We start from the raw sequence: 14,546 nt of genomic DNA on the forward strand, positions 1-14,546 counted from the left end.
AATATTGAAAAAGAACGAAGTTGGAGACTGACAATACCAGATTTCAAGACATATTATCAAGCACAGTAATTAAGACAGCGTGGTGCTGATGAAAGAATGATAGACAAATGGATTAGTGGAACAGAATACAGATCCTAGAAATAGACCCACATGAATATAGTCAACTGATTTTGACAAAGGAGCAAAGGAAATGCGATGGTGCAAAATAGTCTTTTCAAGAAATGATGCTGGAACAACTGGATTTACATGCAAAATTTTACAAAGAAAATCTAGACACAGACTTTACACCATTCACAAAAATACGCTCAAAATAGACCATAGACCTAAATGTAAAACACAAAATTATAAACTCTTAGAAGATAATCTAGGTAAAATTCTAGATGAACTTGGTTATGGAAAAGGCTTTTTAGATATACCACCAAAGGCACAATTTATGAAAGCAATAACTGGTAAGCTGAACTTCATTAAAATTAAAAACTTCTGCTCCGTGAAAGAATATGACAAAAGAATGAGAGGTGAATCCATAAATTGGTAGAAAATAATTGCAAAAGATACGACAGATAAAGGATTGTTATCCCAAAGATACAAAAATACATAAAACTCAACAATAAGAAAACGTACAACCTGATGAAAAAAATTGGCCAAAGACCTCAAAGGACACCTCATGAAAGATAAACATATAAAATATCCTGCACATTTTAGATCATCAGGCAAATGCAAATTAAAACAACCATAAAATACCACTATATACCTATTAGAGTGGTCAAAATTCAAAACACCAAATGCTGGCAAGGATGTGGAGCAACAGGAACTATCAATACTTGTTGCTGGGAATGCAAAATGGTACTCTGGGAGACAGTTTCTTACAGTTTCTTACAAAATTAAATGTACTCTTATATGTTCCAGCAATCACAGTACCCAAATGAATTCACATGAAAATTGGCACATGGATATTTACAGCAGATTTATTTGTAATTGACAAAACCTGGAAGCAACCAGGTTGCTCTTCAGTAGGTAAACACATACATGCGGTACATCCTACAATGGAATATTATTCAGCGTTGAAGAGAAATAAGCTGTCAAGCCATGGAAAGAATATTACATGCATATTATTAAAAGAAAGAAGCCAATATTAAAAGGTTATATACCATGTGATTCCCACAATATGAGATTCTGCGAAGGGCAGAATTGTGGTGACAGTAAAAAAAAATCAGTGGTTGCTAGAGGTACAGGAGTGGGAGGGATGAAAGATGGAGCACAGATGATTTAAGGGAACTGAAATCATTTTCCATAGTACCCTAATTGTGGATACATGTTATTATACATTTTTCCAGACCCAAAGAATGTACAATATCAACAGTGAATCCTAATGTAAACTCTGGATTTTGTGTGATTATGATATGTCAATATAGATTCATCAATTAAAAGTAGCACTTAGTGTGTGATGTTGACAATGGGGGAGGCTATGCATGTGTGAAGGCAGGAGGTATGTGGGAAATCTCTGTATCTTCCTCTCAATTTTTGCTGTAACCTAAAACTGCTTTTAAAAAAATAAGTATTAAGTGATGACTTGACATAAGCTGGATCATCTCAAAATATTTCTAGTCAAAGAACAGATCACAGAGGTGAATCTAGTACATACATATATTGTATGTATGTGTCATATGTATTTATGTTATATATTATATACAATATATACATTATGATATTTGACTACAGCATTCTATTCTTCCAATATTTCTTCATGCTTATCTTGCTGGTAATAAAGAGAGTCCTCAGGGAAAAATGTTTTATTATGTTGTGATGTGTTAATTTTGGGGAATTGTTTTCCAGTTATGAATATTTACTTCAATAAGGTTTCCAATAAGAATGCTTTGTGTATTTGAGTAATCAAGGATATCTTTAAGAAGCCATTAAGTGCTTTGGATAAGACGGTCTCATCTTATCTCACCAAAATTGAGAAATATGTACAGAGAATCATCCTTTATAACATTAACTACACTTCCGCTATGTTTATTCCAACTTTCCATTAAGAAATGATCTAAATGGTATTATAACTACCCAATTAGCTAGCAGTGTCCAATTTGGAGTATGATTAAGAATCTTTGGTCTCATACACACTGAAAAATGATCAGTGGTTGTATATAAAAATCTGAGCTTATACATCTGAGCTAGAGAATTACCAAAACCACTGCAAATGCTGTGCTATTTTAGAATTAATTTCAATAAATCTATGTTTCTGCAGATCTTGACATTCTCAAAAGGCATTAAAGGGCAGGTAAAGCCAGATAGTTTAATGTAACAATTTTATTTAAAGTAAGTACCTATTTTCTAATCAACAACTTATAATTATCAGAGAGCTGATTATCTTGCTATGTCTTTACAATGAATTAAATGTATTGATGACAAATGCACACGCATAAATTTTCAAAAACATTTCTTTCTTCATATGAGGCCAAAAATATGCAGGGTATCTGTACCTATGAACAAAAAAAAATATATGAAAATGAGCACGTTAGCTAAGTGTTCACTTTTTATAGTAAACTAAGACGTATGTTTAAATATTTTACCAAAATTAATAGTGCCTTAGTATTTGATGTAGTTTGAGATGGAATTCTGGATTATTAATTAAGGACACAATCAGGAAATAGTTACATATTACACATTTCCATAGTAAAGTTGTATGAAAATGGTAATGATGTAGTTTATTTTCAAGGAAACAGTAATGGTGTACAATGATGAAAACAAGTCGAATTGCGGAAAGTAACCCTTTATTCAAAGACTATGTTCATGATCCACGGCAAAAATGAACATTAAGCAAGTGAATGCAATCAAATCCTAGAGCGTCTACTCCCAGTTTCTGAAATCCGACTGAACCTAACTTTTTAAAAAAAGATAGGAATCTCTCTATGTCATCCAGGCTGGTCTTGAACTCTTGGCCTTAAGTGATCTTCCAGCTCCAGCCTCTCAAGTAGCTGGGACAACAGGTGGTTTGCCACTACTCCTGGCTTTGAACCTAAATGTTAAATACATTTGAAAATAGTTACAAAATGAAAATAGTCTTGGATTTTCAAGTACTTTAAAAATTTTTACTTGGAAACATTCCCCTAATATTTTAAGCAATGTCATTTTAATTGCTTTTTTTTGATTTTTGAAAGGGCTGAACTTGAAACTGTTAAGGTATAAAATAAAAAATCAGACAAACAGTTGTATTGATTATAAAATAAACCACTGCTGTAGCTTTTAAAAGAGCCTAAATATTTGGCTTTTAGACCTAACAGGTATAAAAACCCAATCTGCCTTTTATGCATAAAATAATGAAACCATTTGCCTCCTTATATTTTGTGCTATATAGCATTTAGTGTCTTCGGATAGGCCAATTGGTTGTAAAATCAAAAATATTATCTAATGAACGTTATTCTCTCATAAAGCACTAAAGCAGCAAAGGAGTTATCTTTAACACGTGGTTTTCAAAATTGCATTTTTTACTACAGTCCATCTTCATTTTTTAAAAAATTTGGTAATAATAGACATATTTTAAGCAATCTTTGCTGGCAACATGATGAAAATAATGATTTTTATTTTAGTTTCAGGAAAGTTTGAATAAAAAGTATGTCCACATTCTCAAGTAGAGATTAGGTGATAAAATAGTTAAAAAATATCAAATTACAGGCATCATTAAATTTCCATAAATTTTTCCTAATAAAAAGGAATTCTAGGGGTTTTACTTTGGTGTTTCACAATCAACTTTATCTTATCAAGCATGTATGGAGAAAATAAATTTAGTCACTAGTTCCATCTATACTGGGACTAATCTTTAAAGACATACTGTTGTATCATATATTGTCAACTTCCAACTTTTGGTAAGAGATATATGAGAGACACAAAGATTTTTTTAAATTGTAAGATAAAGATTATAGAAGACAGTATCATACAAATTAATCTATAAGATTAAATGAAATTATTTGTGTGAATAATTTCAAAGTAATGCTATAAGAGTTTTAGAAACTTGTTTTACAGAAAAAAATTGTAAATTTTCTTCAAAAATATATTGATTGCATAATTAAGAGGTAAGTTGCTGATGTAGTAAAATAAAGTTTGTATAAAAATAAAATTTTATTAATTAAAAACTTAGCTAGGTACAGTGGCTCATGCTTGAAATCACAGTGCTTTGGGAGGCTGAATGGGAGAATCGCTTGAGTCCAGGAATTCCAGACCAGCCTTAGCAAGGACAACATAGTGAAACTTATTAAAATGGTTTATTGTTATTTACATAATATAAAAAATGTAGTATAGTCAATAAAATGTTAAGAAAATCTAGGCTGTTGCATTTATTGAGGGGGAAATCTTTACCAATAAAAATGTGAAATGTAAGGACAATACAATTTATGCCATTATGAAGCGGGAAATTGGAGCAGATTGTTTCTGAGAAGAAATACTGTTTTCTTACATAGGACATACAAGCTCATAATTTGCCTTACTATTATCCTAAAATTTTCATTCTTTACCTTGATGATTAGTTTAATATATTGGCTTCTCAATTCCCTGATGCCTTCAGTGATCTTTTCCTCTACTTCACCATCGCCACACACTTCCAATGTCACTTGCATCACTTCAAATTGTTTGATTCCTAAATCAGGCCATATCTTCTTACCTTTGCAGCTACTTGCTCAGCTTTGACCTATTCAGTTGCCTGCTTTGGGTCATGGCGCCCACTGCTCTGAGCGCTACTTTTTAATCTTCACTCTATATTCAACAAAGCACTGTTTCTCCCCTGGAATATTGCAGTAGCCTCCTAACTCATTTCCATGAACTGACTACTGGGGGACATTGTTCACAATGTCTGCTATGGTCTAAATGTTTGTGTATGAAGTTCATTGTTTAAACCCATCCCCAATATTGTGGCATTAAGAACGTGGGGTCTTTGGGAGGTGTTTGAGTCATGAGTCCTCTGCTCTCGTGAATGAGATTAGTGTCTTTATCAAAAAGACCTGGGAAGGCTTGTGCACCTCTTCTTCCATATGAAGACACACATAAGTTACCATCTATGAGGAACAGGCTTTTACCAGATAATGAATCTGTTCATATCTTGGTCTTGCACTTCCCAGCCTCCAGAACTGTGAGAAATAAATTTCTTTTTTTTTTTAATTACCAAATTTAAGGTATTTTGTTACAGTAGCCCAAATAGTCTAAGACAATCGTAAATGATTCTTTGAAAAATAGGAGTATTTTAATTCCAGCCTCTGGATTAAAAAACTTTCATTAATTCTCATTGTTTTTAAGATAATGTTCTAATTTCTAACAAATCCAAAAACATATAACCACTTCGTATTACTTTAGCTTTGGTCAGAGATTCAGAGTTCTCTTCAGGGTATTTATTTAGATCTATAAATATTATTTTATCATACTTATGTACAAATATCTCCATGCACTTCCCTTTCATATATTAGGACACTATTCAGTAAATTGTATTTTGCCTCACCATCTACAACGTAAGATATTTTTATATTTACCATTTCAATTAAAATAATTTAAATAGATAATACATGAAACTATACCATAGTGAGATGTGAAGTTTGCAACAATAATTTGTTTTCTTTTTCATTTACAGAGAAACATTTATCTTATTTCTAAATAACAAGATAGATCTGGTAGTGTCCTCCTTTGTAGCTATCAGAAAGCACTGGGTGTTGCCACACCACTTAGACACTTACTGCAAAGTGATACTTCACCGTCAGTTAGATCAATATGTCTGTGCCTTCATCCCAGGAGGCCAGTAGAGCAGGAAATTGCAAATTAGTGATAGAATTTGGAAGAGCAAGTGAGGTTCAATTGCCCTATATTATGAAAAAGCGTATAATGTTTTCAGTTTGATTTTGTAGTTGTGCTAATATTTTTGTCCTTAAACTGCTCCTTTTATTTCCCTTCCTCTGAAATGGAACTGAAATCACTTTATGGTATATTACTATTTTATTTTTCTTACAGCTACTTATTCCATTATGTGAGTTCTCAAATTCTGCTTTTGACAAACTAGGCAAACTAGGCTATTTAGATATGAATCAGAAATGTATTGAAACACAATAATATAATTATCTTGATTTATAATAATGCCTTTTATTTTTAAAGTGGACAGATCTTAGCATAATTTTTATAAAATTAAATTTTCAATAATTTTTTCTAATCCTAACCACATTTCAATAAAATATTAGTAGTGGTTTCAAAATCACAGTTCCAACATTAAAACTGATCAGCATAATCTTCATTAATAAATATAAATAAAATATAGTGGGGTTTTATATTCTGTTAAAACCTACTATTTATAAAATTAATTTGAAACATTTGATTTCCTTCCATATCAAAAAGTTTTCAGGGCATATCTTATTATCCATTCCTATCTTCCCTAATCTATTGTCTTTTCTCTTTCATTATTTTGGGACAAATGGTGGAAGCCTGTTTTTGGGAACTGAGATAATAGATAATTGAGGAATAATTTTTAGTAGTTGTTTTCCTACACAGCCTTTTTCAAACCTCAACATTTGGGGGGTGGGGAGGTTAGAATCTAAGAATTTCCTTCTAGGGTTTCTAGAAATACCTGAGACTGGGTAATTTATAAAGAAAAGAGGTTTAATTGACTCACAGTTCCACATGACTGGGAAAGCCTCAGGAAACCTATAATCATGGCAGAAGGGGAAGCAAACACACCCTTCTTCACATGGCAGGAGGAAGGAGAAATGCCGAGTAAAGAGGGGAAAGTCCCTTATAAAATCATCAGCTCTTCTGAGAACTCACTATCATGAGAACAACACGGGAGTAACCACCCCATGATTCAATTACCTCCCATCGAGTCCCTCCCATGACATGCAGGGATTATGGGAACTGCAAGTCAAGATGAGATTTGGGCAGGGACACAGCCAAACCATATCATCATCTATCACTGTTTAGTGGCCACCCTGCAGAATTAGAAGGGCTTCACCCAAAATTTGATCAGATGAGAAGACTGATGATGCTATACATACACGAAAATTATGTAAACAGGCTTATTACTGAATGAGGCTTTATGAGAGAGCAGGACAGCCTTCCTAATTTGGTCCAAAAATGACTGACAAAAGGAAAAAGACTGGTTTGGAATTTTTATGGTTTGGGGGAGTGGTCAAAGTGAGGTTCATGACTGCAGGCAGGGTCTTATGTGGTTTTGAACCCCTGCCAGCACCAGAGGAGAAAGCATCAGGCTCTCTCAACAGCTTGCAACAATGTGGGGCAAGAAAGAGGGATGAGTCTTAAAAGTTTTCCATAGTCAAACTTTTGATTACAACAACTACCTACTAAATGCATTTTTCTTCCCAAAGACTGAAGTTTGGTCTTTTTTCATATGTTAGCTGACTGATTATATGATATGAGAATATGAGTAAACAGGTCAAAATCATGAGACATTTGAAGAGAACATCATTGATTTCAAAAGAAAAGCAATATGCTGGATTACTGATTTCCTCAGAAACAAAACTATAAGAATAGATGGACCAGTACTTTTAAATTAGCATAATAAAAATACAACAGCATAATATATCAAGAGAAAAATGTTAGTAATATTAAATAAAAGTGCATGAGGAATTACCAGAATAATTATGAAATAAATTAAGAAAATAAATTCAGAATGTCATAGTAATATATGTAACAAAATAAGCAAATCAAAAAACAAGACCAAAGAAATATTTCAAAAGATCACAGAAAGAGAAGTAAAATTGTGAGGAAGAACTATGTGAAAAGTAATCATAATGACTGTTCTGGCATTTAAAAATATAAAAGGCAGATTTAATGTATGTAGTATAAAGTATACTTCAAAATATAGAGTATAAAGTATACTTTCTAATGTATGAAAGAGAAAAAATAACTAAAAACCCACACATAGTAGTAGCATTTAAAAGACAAAGAATGGAGATGACATCAGCAAAATAGAAGAATAGGAAGTCTCGGGCTGCAATCTCTACCAACCGCCCCCAATCTCCCATGCCACCCCACACCTACAGAAAGTATAGCTAACAACTATCTACAGATCACGCATCTTTTTGAAAACCTCAATACTTGGCACCTATCTTAAGACACCCACGTCATTTGTGGAACTGAATGAAAACAAATGAAATTAGATGACTAGGAATGATCTCTACTGCTTGAGCTGTCCTTCATCCCCTCTGAAGTCAGTCAGCACAATGCCAGACAGGATTTCCCTGGGCCCACAGTTTCTACAGTGGGGGAAAGAAAACTGGAGGCATCCAATCTTCCGTAGCATTCTGAGACACTCCCCAGAAAGCCCACTTCAGTCTCAACTCATGGGGAACAATGGGGCTAAAGGCATAACTAAACTGCCTGGGGTCAGATAGAAACAAAGGAGGCAGAGCTCATAGTGACCAGCCTACAGATCTCACTGGTATTTTTGTGTTCTTGACAGCTCAATCAGTGATACCAGCTGACTTTATAACCACTTTTTAAAACTGAGCTGATTGCCTTCATAAGTAAGTTAAGACGTTCATTTTACTTTGAGTCTCCAGATAGCTAATCTCCATACCTCACCTCAGAGCATGACCTAATGACCCTGCCCAGGCAGGGACACTCCCACCCCCATACATTTTGGGGAAGTATAGAGGCTAGACCTGCTTGACCTGAGTGATCAAATGGCCACTCAGCCAAAAGCTCACCACAGGCCTCCATGCTAGCAGCCCCACCTAACATCAGAGCAAAGTCAGTGACCCCATGAATTAGAGAACACATAACAAGATCTGCCTGCCTGGGATTGTCACCAACTGGCCTTTCCAGAGTCATGGGCTAGTCTAAATAGCGAGGGTCTATTCCTGCCAAATAACACTTAAAAAGACCAGAAGAGGAGGCTGTCTCCTCAAATGCAGAGAAAACAATGCAAGCGCACAAGGATTATGAAGAATTAGGGAATCATTACACTCCAAGGGAAACTAATAAAGCTCCAATAATGGGCCCTAAAGAAATGGAGATCTCTGCAATGACTGACAGTTCCAAATAATCTTCCTAAAGAAGTTCAGTAAACTATAAGAATATATGGATAAAAAATCAAGTAAAATTTGGAAGACAACTCACAAAGTGAGCTTTACAACAAAATAGAAACAGTTTTAAAAAATAGAAATCCTAGAGATGAGAAATACAATGATTGAACTGAAAAATTAAATAGATTCAACAGAAGATGTGATTAAGCAGCAGAAAAAAATCAGTGAGCTGGAAAACAAAATTTACAATTATCCAGTCAAAGGAGCTAAAAGACAAGAGAATGAAAAAATGTAACGAAATCCTACAGGAATTATGGGACACCATGAAGAGACCAAACTTACAGAATAGAAGTTGCAGAAGGTGAATAAAGAGAACAAGGGTCATAGAGCATATTTAAAGAAATAAGGGCTAAAAAAAACTTCCGTATTCTGTGAATAGATGCCAACATCCAGGTGTAGGAAGCACAGAAGTCTTCATTCAAATACAACTGAAAGAGGGGTTAATCAAGACACATAATAATCAAACTACCAAAAATCAAAGACAAAAAATTCTAGAGCAGCGAGAAATAAGAAACCCATCACATACAAAGAAGTGTCACTGTCAGCAGATTTCTCAGGAGAAACACTGCAGGCCAGGAAAGAGTGGGATGACATATTCAAACTGCTAAAGAAACACAAGCTTTTAACCAAAAATACTTTAATCAGAAAACTGGTCTTTTAGGAATGAGGAAGAAATAGAAACTTCCCCAGAAAAATGAAAGCAAAGGGATGTCATAACCATTACGCCAGTCTTGTAAGAGTTGCTAAAAGGCCTTCTTTAAGCTGAAACAAAAAGCCACAAATTAATAACGATACATATGAAACTACAAAACTCAGTGGTATAAGTAAAGCAGAGCCATATTCAGAATACTCAAGTACTGTAATGATCACAGGTAATTTTATCCCTGGTACAAGAAGTAAAAGACAAAACTATTAAAACTATAGCTGACATAAATCATCAAGGGACACACATTACAAAATGATGTAAATTCTGACCTCAACAACATAAAATGTGTGTGGGAGGAGCAAAAATATGGAGTTGTATGCAAGCTAAGTTTTATCAGCTTGAAATAGGCTGTTATAAATATATATATATATATATATATATCTTATATGTAAACCTCATGAGAAACACAAAGCAAAAATTATTAGGACAAAAAAATTGGAAAGATCAAAGCATACCACTTCTTAAAAAAAAAAAATCAATACATAAAGGAAGACAGCATAAGAGGCAGAAACAAAGTATCTACAAAACAGCCAGAAAACAATTAACAAAATGGTAATAGTAAGTCCTTGCCTATCAATAATTACCTTGAATATAAATGCATTAAATTCTCCAAAAAAGAAAGTAACTGAAAGGATAAACAAGCCCCAACTATTTACTGCCTATAGGAGCCTCACCTTGTATTTTAGGACACACACAGACTGAAAATAAAGGGATGGAAAAAGATACTCCATGCAAATGAAAACAAAAAGAGAAGCTCAAAAACTGAAATAGGAGACACATAAGAACATCATATGATAATAAAGGGGTCAATTTATCAAGAGGATATAATAATAGTAAGTATACATATACTCAACATTGGAGCACCTAAAAATATAAAACAAATATGAAATGAGAGAGAGAGATTGCCATACAATAATAGTAAGAGACTTTAACATATCACTTTTAACAATGGACTGATTATTCATACAGAAAATTAATAAGAAAACATGGGACTTGAACAACACATTAGATCAAATGGACCTAACAGACATATACAGAACATTCCATCCAATAGCAACAGCATACACAATATTCTCAAGCACACAGAGAACATTCTCCAGGATAGATCACCTGTTATGACAAAAGCATGAGTTTTCTCAGGAAGTTTGAAATCATAGCAAGAATCTTTTCTGACCCACAATGGTATAAAACTAGAAATCAATAATGAGGAATTTCAAAAAACTCACAAATACATATAAATTAAACAACATGCTCCTGAACAACTAATTGGTCAATACAATTTTTAAAACAATAATTTAAAAATATCTTGAGACAAAAATGGAAACACAACATGCCAAAACTTATGGAATACAGCAAAAGAAGTTCTAAGAGGAAAGTTTATAACAATAAATGTTTACCTAAAAAAAACAGATTTCAAACAATTTATCTTATTCTTCAAGGAGCCAGAGAAAAACTAAACGCAAAGATAGGGGAAGGAGGGAAATAATAAAGATTGGAGTAGAAGTAAATGAAACAGAGACTAGCAAAACAATACAAAAGATTAATGAAACTAAGCGTCAGGTTTTTTAAAATTTTAATTTAATTCAATTTAATTTGAGATGGAGTTTCGCTCTTGTTGCCCAGGCTGGAGTGCGATGGCATGATCTCGGCTCACTGCAACCTCCACCTCCCAGGTTCAAGCAATTCTTCTACCTCAGCCTCCCGAGTAGCTGGGATCACAGGCATGCGCCACGACGGCTGGCTAATGTTTTATATTTTAGTAGAGGTAGAGTTTCTCCATGTTGGTCAGGCTGGTCTCGAACTCCCGACCTCAGGTGATTTGCCCGCCTTGGCCTCCCAAAGTGCTGGGATTACAGGTGTTAGTCCTGCGCCCAGCCAGGTGTTTTTTTTAATTAATTTACTTATTTTTAAACACAAAATGAACAAACCTTTAGCTGTATTAACGAGAAAAAAAAGTAAATAAAATCTGAGGTGAAATCAGAGACATTAGAACTGATACCACATAATAGAAAGAATCATAAGCAACTATTATAAATAATTATATAGCAACAAATTGGATAACCTAGAAGAAATGAATATATTCCTAGGCATATACAACTTACCAAGATTGAATCATGCAGAAATAAAAAATCTGAAATGACTAATAACAAGTAAGGAGATTGAATCAGTAATAAAAATTTTCCCATCAAAGAAAGACCAAAGACCTGATGGCTTATGGTTGAATTCTACCTATTTTTTAAAGAACTAGTACTAATTCTCAAAGCCTTCCCAAAAATTGAAGAGGAGGGACTCTTTTTTTAGCTCATTTATCAAGTCACCATTACCCTGATACCAAAGTCAGACAAGGACATTACAAGAAAATAAAACTACAGGCCAATATCCTTGATGAACCTAGATAGGAAAATCCTCCATTATATTCTAGGAAACTGAATTTATCAACATATTAAAGGGATGATCCATCATGATCTAGTGGTGTTTCTCCCCAGACACAGGAAGCTTCAACATAAGTAAATCAGTAACTGTGATACATCACATTAACAGAATGAAAGACAAAAGCCATATCATTCTCTTATTAGATGCAGAAAAAAGCACTTGACAAAATTCAACATTCTTTCATGATAAAAACTCTCACCAAATTTAGTATAGAAAGAATGTACCTTAACACATTTAAGGCCATGTATGTGAAGTCCACAGCTAACACTGTACTCAATGGTAAAAAATTGGAAAGCTTTCCTTTAAGATCTGGAACAAGATGAGGATGTCCACTTTCACCACTCCTATTCAACATAGTATTGAAAATCCTTACTAGAACAATTAGTCAATAGAGAAATAAATGAATTATGCTAAGTAAAATAAGGTAGACACAGAAAGGCAAATACATGTTCTCCCTTATGTGTAGAATCTAAAACAATTGAACTCATAGAAGCAGAGAGCACAAAGATAGTTACAGAGATTGGAGGCTGGAGGCTGGGAAGAATAGAGAGATTATGGTCAAATGGCCCAAAATCTCAGACAGAAGGAAGTTCTTGTCTGCTCAGCTCTATCGCACAGCATGGTGAATGTAGTTGAAAATAATGTACTGTAATTTCAAAATTGCTAAGAGTAAATTTCAAAAGTTCTCACCACACAATTGATGTGTTTGAGAGGAAAAGTATATTAATTAGCTTAATTTTATTACACATTGTATATATAAATCATCCCATCACTTTTTACTCCATAAATATATGTTATAAATTGTCAATTTACAATAAAATAGCTTTTAAAAGACCAAGACAATTCAAAAAGTTTAGAGAGACAGTAAGTCACACATAAAGAAATAAAAATTATATAGATATCAAATTTCTCAACACAAACACTGCAAACAAGGCAATGGTATAATAACTTCAAAGTTTTGATGAAAGTAACAGAAGTTAAAATTGTATACAAAAAAGACTATTTCAGTATAAAGTCATATAGCCATTCTTCTCTAGCCTGCAAGTCTTCAGAAGCTTTGCTGCACAAATATCCACAATGAAAAACTTTTTTGTACTTGGTTAATATTTTTAAATCAGTTTTTATTTTCGATTTCAATAATATATTACGTATTTTAAAATATTTTAAAAACCCTAACAAAATATACATTTTTCTGTTCAGATCATCAGGAAAAGACAAAAAATAAATAACAAATGTACAAATGAAAAGATACTAACTACATACAAAGTAGAGATTTTAGTGATAGTATGGGAATAGTATATATAATTTGTAAAAATTAGGTAAAATTGATACACTTTTGAAATAACACAACTTATCAGAATTGATTTCTACTGAATGCATATTTATTGAAAATATGGAATAAAATTACATTTAATGTTAAAATATTGGAAGCAATATTTTTAAAGACAGAAACAAGGTTATGAAGTCCACAATGAACATTTCTGTTCAACATTGTTTTCGAGGCCCTACCTCAGGCAATACCAAGATAAAGATAAGAATATAAGGATTGTAATTTAGGAAAAGAAGTTATTTTTCCATATGATGTTATTTACATACAAAACAAAAAAGAATCCACCTACTAATTATTTGATATAATACAAGTGTTTAACAACGTTGTAGATAAAAATTGATGCATAAAGACAATTAGTACAGAAATTTCAGTTGCATTTCTATACAAAGGCAGCAAACTAGAAAGTTTAATTAAAGATAATGTATAACTTAAAACTGTATGAGAGAATATCAAGTATCTAAGAATAAATCTACGATGTAAAAAATACAGAGAAAATGGTACGAATTAGAGGAACCAATTAAGACGTATCACGTTCATGGGCAAGATGACAATAGTGTGAAATAATGATTCTTTCTAAATTGATCAGTGTTGTTCCAATCAAAATTCCGAAGTAATTATTTATAAAACGCAAGAATGTGATTTTAAGATTTTTGTGGAAGAGTAAAGAACAAAGAATATATAAGATGCTCAGAAGAAAAGAAGTGATGAGATACCTGTTAAACCAGATGACTTAACCCTTGAGCTTTGGTTATTCAGTGTGGCATAGGTGCAGAAACAGTCAGAATGCTGAGAAACAGAACCATGCTTATGTGGAACTTCATTATATGACAAAATTGGCATGCCATATTAGTGCGACAGAGAAGGGGCTATTCCACAAATGAACCTGAAAAACATTTAAAAAAATTGAATAACTCATATATTGACACCAAAAATTAATCATTTATGTAAAAATGTCAAAAAACGTGGCTAAAAATATAAATGAACATCTATTAGACTCAAGTAATATGTG

At 33.1% G+C, this 14,546-nt stretch overlaps 1 protein-coding gene and 1 long non-coding RNA gene across 2 annotated transcripts in view; one reads left to right on the forward strand and one right to left on the reverse strand.

Annotated features, from left to right (window-relative positions):
* Positions 1-14,546, forward strand: part of GPC5 (glypican 5) — a 1,453,242-nt gene that overhangs the window by 940,055 nt on the left and 498,641 nt on the right. The gene's annotated exons all lie outside the window — the stretch shown is intronic.
* Positions 1-14,546, reverse strand: part of LOC129049579 (uncharacterized) — a 36,318-nt gene that overhangs the window by 8,415 nt on the left and 13,357 nt on the right. Inside the window, exon 2 of the long non-coding RNA XR_010136809.1 lies at positions 14,251-14,420. This is a non-coding gene — a long non-coding RNA (uncharacterized LOC129049579). The remainder of the gene's footprint in view (positions 1-14,250; positions 14,421-14,546) is intronic.

Source organism: Pongo abelii, chromosome 14 (genome assembly GCF_028885655.2).
Source record: "Pongo abelii isolate AG06213 chromosome 14, NHGRI_mPonAbe1-v2.0_pri, whole genome shotgun sequence".
Taxonomy (NCBI): Eukaryota; Metazoa; Chordata; class Mammalia; order Primates; family Hominidae; genus Pongo; species Pongo abelii.